Source organism: Rutidosis leptorrhynchoides, chromosome 10 (assembly GCF_046630445.1).
Source record: "Rutidosis leptorrhynchoides isolate AG116_Rl617_1_P2 chromosome 10, CSIRO_AGI_Rlap_v1, whole genome shotgun sequence".
Classification (NCBI taxonomy): Eukaryota; Viridiplantae; Streptophyta; class Magnoliopsida; order Asterales; family Asteraceae; genus Rutidosis; species Rutidosis leptorrhynchoides.
Window position 1 is genome coordinate 192,856,885 of NC_092342.1, and position 7,892 is coordinate 192,864,776.

Consider the following 7,892-nt stretch of genomic DNA (forward strand, 5'->3'; position numbering starts at 1 on the left):
AATCGGGATGATCACTTGCTCAATTCTACATTTTCAATCTCATCATCATGAGTAGACATCATCTCTGATTCAGTATTAACCTTTTGAGCTTGTGAAGTTGAAGCAGACCTCACACCACCACCCCTAGTGGAAATGTTCACCGTTAGAAATTCTTCATCTACTCCTATCTCCCCCTTATGGCTATTCTGAGGATCAGAATCATCACGTTCATCATCGCGGTGAGGACTTAGTGGAGAAGAGCAGAAAATAAGTAGATGTCATAATCACGCACGAAACATTGCTTGGAGCGAAGTACATCGAAGAACATCAATATTCACTTTATAATACATACGACCAAAGTATACTTGCTCCAAAGCTTCATAATATTTTGGTGAATATGGGGGTGATGGCGGAAAAGCAACAGTTGAAACATCAACATCAACATCTGATGTTGTCGGTGATGTCGATGGAATTGTTTGAGTTGTCGTGAGAGCGGGTGAGGATAGGAGCGTGGTATTATTCTTACTAATAGTCAGATTATCCCTTTCTAAGGGAGGTTGGTTAACAACCGCAGTTGTAATCGGCAAAGACTCTTTTGGGTCAATCGCCTCCATGATATATGTCTCATGGGACTCTGACAAAGTAAAAGAACTACCCATCGTTTTAGCTCTCGCAGAGATATTAATATCCCCGACTCTCGAAGTCGTTAATGCACCATGAGGTAGCACATCTCTTTCAGTTAATGACTCACCACCCAGACCCTGAGTTTCAAGATCCGGATGAGAAGTGGTTTGAATAAAAGGATCAATTTCTTGAACCAAAGGAACAGTATACTAGAAGTCTGATAAATTTCTTGAAAGAATGTTAGGTTAACTCATTTTAATGAGACGCGGCAGATCTCCCTCATCAAGATAAGTCGAACCTCCAAGCCCTATTGTACATTAAGGCACTACGACATCACTAGGATGAAGTATATCAAGAGGATATCCGGCTGATATTTAGGGTGCCTTTTCAATGTTTTTCGGCTCCCTTCGGCCATTCTGGACTTCAATGACTGAGTTTCCTCAATCGATTGAGTCAACGCGTACTTTACTGTAGAGGAAGTCTTTACTTACTTTTGAGATGCCGAAGATTCTTTGACGGCGAGATTTATTCTTAAATCCTGTTTAGATTGGATGGGCTTAGTGGTCTTTTTACCAACCTTGAGTTCAGCTCTCTTGCCTACCAAAGCATGGGCTTCATTTAGTTGAGGTTTTACTGTTATTATTGGATGTGACACGGAGATGGGTGAATGTGACCTAGTTGGCTCTAAGTCTTGGTCCGTATCACCAATAGGTTCAGTAACTGTTGGGCGAAAGACAGGAGTCGAAGCCTTAGATCTAGTCACGTGTTGGGTAGGTGTAGTCTGAATCATCTCATCGGGTATGTATTGTTTCCTCTTATTCGTTTATTCGGGAGATGATTCAGTTTCTGATATATCGTGTTCACTCCCCTCATGTGGAGTTGATAACGTAGGTGCATTCCTAACTGAGCTAGGCTCTCTGATCCTCACGGGTTGAGTTGGTTGGATAACCCTAGAGCATTTCAGGTTTACCCTAAGTGAGGTGTCAGATAGTTCGGGTTAGACTTTAGGTTCCTCTACGACCTCTGGGGCTGGAACCACGGCTGATTCAACTTATTCTTGTTGTATCGAGTTCGGAAGAGGTATCCCTACTACCTCAAAATATATACGCATTCCAGCGGCTAAAAGATTTGCTAGCCTCACCAACCAATTTGGTATTGGTGCAATGAATTCATTATTAGATAGAATCAGAGTGTTCATTTTCACCTCTGCAAATCGCACCATTCATAACCCTGAGTACCTGGAAGTATATTGGCATTCCTGCAAGTAGTTAGTGCATCGTGTATAAATATGCAGAAAAATCTTTCACAAGGAATGTAAGTATTCCTTGTCTTATCAACTTGTGCCTGCACCAGTTTCAACTCTGGTGAAAGAGTAGAATAGCCTCAGCATTGGGATTTTAAAGCACTCAGATCCCTTTGGTGTCATCAGAAGACATCTGTTGATGATCGAGAAGATCACATACCACCTGAAATATTCTCCTGAATGTTGAGTTCATCATTGTTGTAGTAGAAGGAAGAGCAGGAGCATTATTCACAAGAGGAAGCTGAAATATTCTCCTGAAGTCAGCCATAGTGATCCTCCTTAAAACATTTACTCCTCTAAGCTTAAACTCAAACCGAGCAGGTTCACTGTGTTGCTTAAAGCACCCCATAACTGATGCCTTTCCAGAATAGCTAGCCAGTAGTTTTCGGGTATGTTAGTCTCATAATTAACAAAGTAATTGTTCGCCATTTTGCTGTGTAATAAGAATAGAAGACCACAACATGTTAACATTAAGCACGTTTCTCTATTCTTATTTCCTTTGAAGTCCTTTTTAATTTTTATTTTATGATTTTTATGGATTTTATAAGTTATAAAAATCTATTATTTCAAATATTCACAAGTATTTGACAATCATGATATTCAAATTAAGCATTATAAGTTTCAAACATTTCAAACTTTATCATGATTAATCAAATAAGATAACCAAAAAATCTAACAATACTTAGTCATTTTTCAGACAATGAGCAGATTCGGCAACTATGAAATTTCTAAGATTTGGTTACCAAATATATACTTTTCTTTTTATATTTATGAACTAGACCAAGCATGTAAGATTTTCAAATTCAAAGAAAATGTTCAATGTATGAAATTTTAATCTATTAGATACCAGATTCGGTATTAAGAACATATATCAGATTCGGTAACATCAAACTTCACATATGATAAACTTAACATGCATCCCTAGTCAGATAAATCTTATGTTCATAACCAGAATCAAATTGAAGCAAAAAATGAGCAGATAAGGATGTGACATGTAGAACAGATTCGGTAACTGTAGCAAAAACACATTCGGTATATACTGAAACAATTAAACACAGTTTAAACATGCAGTCTAAGTCATTCTCATGGTAGATCAACTTATCAGACATTGAATAGACTTTAAATAACATCAATCAAGTATGTGAATATAATTTAAACGACTATTTAAAGTTTTGAATCCAGATTCAATTTTTCAAAGATTTTGTCATTTAAAAGTCTTATCCATGAAATTGGTGATCTTTTCTGGTTTATCTACTCATATTCAACTCAGATCTATACTTTATAATGAATAAACTTGATTAAAATGATGTATTGCCAAAGATTTGAAGGAAGGAGAAGATGGTTTCGGTAGATTAGGCTCAGATTCGGTATAATTAGCAGATTTGGTTTTTGCTTCAGAAAATGTAAGAGTTTTAAATACCGAATGGGCCTAGCATACCAAATGTCAGTCCATTTAAGATTTTTATTCATTCTGACTTCAAACTTTGGACATCAAGATCAATAACATCACAAGTTTACTATTTTTCATCAAACATTAAGATTGAGTGAACTTTGAACATTTTTAAGAGTTACCGAATCTACAGTGTTTGGTTGTCAGATTCGGTATGATGCTAAAAATAGCATTTATTTATGCAAAATCAAATCTTTTTGGATTTTAATCTTTTCAATTTTTTATAAATTTGCTAAAATCAAGATTTAGACTTATAAGATTTTGAAATATGTACAAAGTACAAATCTTCAGTGATTTCAATTGTTAAAACGGGTTGCATACTGAGATGTATATAAGCCAAAGTGAATTTAGTCATTTTAAAACACAAGTTTTTATGAACTCACTTTTTAAAAACAATTTTCTTTTTCTTTTTCATTTTCTCCCTTTCTCCCTCTCAAAATGTGATATACTGTTAAGTAAATCACCATTTTGATCATCCCAAAGAAAATTTAAGAACTCCCATTTGAAACAAGATATCAATCAGTTACCTCCCCCTATCGTAACAATTGAAATATAAACCTAGGAAGTTAACATGAAAGTAAAAACTCCCCCTAGTAAGTTAGTATTTAAAGCATTCAGTTGCTTTCCCTAGAAATAATATACTCCCCCTAAACACAAGATCCCAGGTATAAGTACCAATAGAAGGAGGGAAACTAAGCAATATACTCTACCATGCCAATTTGTTGAATCAGAAATTTTAGCCTAACTTCATCTAAAGGTTTAGTGAACACGTCAGTTAATTGCACTTTTGTAGGCACGGAGTATAATTCTATATCTCCATTTTTGACATGGTCCTTAATAAAGTGATAACGAATATCTACGTGTTTGGTCTTAGGATGCTGGACCGGGTTGCTAGTAATTGCAATTACACTTTGTGAATCACAGTATATCGGGGTCTTAGTGATCTTAGGAAATGACCCGTCCTAATCCATCTGGACGAATACATTACACTTGGTTACATCGCGAGGTACTTGACCTCTATATGATACATTTTACAAACATTGCATTCGATTTTAAAAGATAATCTTTCTTTACAACGAAAGTTGACGGCATGCATACCATTTCATAATATGTCCCAACTATAATTGACTTAATAATAATCTTGAAGAACTCGACGACTCGAATGCAACGTCTTTTGAAATATGTCATGAATGACTCCAAGTAATATCTTTAAAATGAGCAAATGCACAGCGGAAGATTTTTTTCATACCTGAGAATAAACATGCTTTAAAGTGTCAACCAAAAGGTTGGTGAGTTCATAAGTTTGTCATAAAATAATAAAATTTATCATTTTGATAGACCACAAGATTTAAATGCTGCATGGTACAAATGGGCCCGAATCCTATACCCACCTGTATTGTACATGCGATATCTTTTTTTAAATACAGTACACCTTTCTCATGTACAAAATCATCTTTCATATATCTTAGTAACCGTACACATATCTCGTGCACAAAAAAAACATACACATAACCTGTGTATAAAATCATTCTCTCAATACATAACATTCATATTAATTGGTGGCAATTATCATGTCCACATAATTCAATGGTGGCAATTATCATGTCCACATAATTCAATGGTAATCCGCAGAATTTCTGTCTGCATAATAATTTATTCGAGGAATGTTTTGCTTGTGTCTATCTCGTCAAACATTTATAAAAGCATTTCATGTATTCGCAGTTCAAAAATATATTTCAAAAGCATTTAATAAAGCACTTATAAAAGCAGCGCATGTATTCTCAATCCCAAAAATGTAAAGAGTAAAAGGGAATCAAATGAACTCACTTAATGTATTTTGTAGTAAAAATACATATGACGGCATTGAACAAACGTAGGGTTGGCCTTGGATTCATGAACCTATATCAATTGTATATTTATTAATATACATAGTCGTAATCGAATAAGTTTTTATATATATAACTTATTAATTATATCATTTTTATATTAATAATATATTTATGTTTCATGTATTCCTTTTATATATAAAAATATTTTGTTATATGTGGTAAATATATTTATTTATATATTTCATTTGTTTATCAAAACATTAGTCCTAATTATACTTAGTTAATATTAATAACATTAAAAATATTGATAATAACATTAATAATATACTTATGTTAATAATAAAAATAATAATCCTACGATTTATAAAATGATAATAATTCTAATATTTATGAAAATACTAATAAATTGTATCATTTTTATAATAATATCAATAATGCTAATCATAATCATATTATTGATAATAATACTAAAATTGTAAGATTAATAATATTGGTATTACCTATGATAATACTAATGATAATATAATACTCTTAGATATAATATTAATGATAATAATAAATGATCATAAGTCTTGTATTAGTAATAATAACAAATATAATAATTATATTATATTACTAATAATAATAACAATAATAATAATCATGATAATAATAATAATAATAATAATAATAATAATAATAATAATAATAATAATATTAATAATAATAATAATAATAATAATAATAATAATAATAATAATAATAATAATAATAATAATAATAATAATAATAATAAGTTTATAAATGGCTACCTTCAAAGGCTCAAAAAAAATTAATGAATCGCCCAAGCCGAAACTCGAACCCTCGACCACTCGCTCACCCGCTAACACCTCACGCCATCCTTCCATTTTTGTTTTCTGGAAATAATATCGCCCCAATGATTTATAACCCGTGTGTATCTGATTTCTTAAAACCCACTTTCTCATCTATGGCCCAATACTTATCATTAATTAAGTCCATGAATAATTCTACTCATGCCCAAAACCGTTTTTAATGTCTAACACAGATTCGTTTTAGGTAATACTCGTATAGATATATCAGATGTGTCTTCTTCATCCTTTATCATCATATCATCTATTATCACCGCCACTTACATCATCATGTTAACACAGACCCATCATCAATATTATTACTTATTCATCGTCATCAATATCATCATCTATATCATCCTATATAAATCGTAGCATCACCATCATCCTGTATTATCATCATCATCATACTAATATTACCTCTTCATTATCATCATAATGTATCATCACTGTTATCTCCATATACGTACCATCATCATCATTAATCTAATCTCCATGATCCTAAAAAAAAATATACTGCGTATAAAATAATGGTTGGTGTTTGGATCGGTTACTCTTGTCTTCATCATAATTATATTATCATTAATAATTAAATGATGTTTGAAGTTTGTTGTTTACCTGTAGGAACCAAAGAAAAAGATGAGGACTTATAACAAATCGTGGCCCATATGCTCCACCACTCAAAAGAAAACGCATATATGGATGTCCAAATAATTACATGCACCGATTGATTTCAAATAAAGTGGCTTTGAGTGGAATTTTAGAATTATATAATCAATAATCGATTTGCTGCATGAGTCGACCCTTTACATAAAGCTAGTCCCACTTTGCAAAGCAAAATTTACAATATGTATAAACTGTGACCCATCTTCTTTCATATACTCACTCCTTACTCATCATCTTATTTAACAATCGTAACTATTTTCACGTGCTGCAGCTGGAGCAGTTTAGAAGTTGTATTGCAGCAGTCTGTGGTTGGTTGACTAAGCATAAACAGAAACAAAGACTACAGTAGCAGAAGCAACAAGTAGAGAGCAAAGAATAAAATGGCTGGAACTGTTATAGCGGCAACAATGACAACGAGTGATGTCTTGTTGTTTTATTTTGGTCTGATCACAAATAATAACAGGAGGGAAGTATCAATGGTTGAAGGTTATTTATGGTGTTTGGATTGGTGGAGTTTATAAGGTGGTGGTGATCTAAATTAAACGAAAAACAGAAAATAGAAGAAGGTTGCAGGTTGCTTCCATGGTGGTGATTAAGGTTTGTTGATCGAATGGTCTGTGTGGTTTTTGATGGTGATGATTTAATTGGCGTTTGATGGTGGATTTCGAAGGTTTAGAATTGAAAAATAGGAGAGAGATGGAGAAGAAATAGAGAAGGAAGAAATGATTAATTATATCATGTATGAATCTGTCGACTTTTCTTTAATCAAACAACAAGGACAATTAATTTGATTTAGTGGAGTTGTTAATTCTGTCAGATAATCAATCAAGAATAGAGAAAGATGAAGAAAAAGAAAAAGATATGAAATTAGATGTCGATACGTAACAAAGTTTTGGATTGTTCTTCTGCTATGGATCGTGATATCTACTAGATTGGGAACATAAAGCAAAGAAATGCTATAGCCTGATAATGATTGAAAAAAAAAACATAATACATAGTTTATTTTTATTTATATATGATATTTGTATTTCTATATATGTATTTATGTCTAAATTCTTTTATATCTGATTATATATCCATAGTTATACTTACATAACTGTATGTATATATATATATATATATATATATATATATATATATATATATATATATATATATATATATATATATATATATATATCCGTTTGTATATC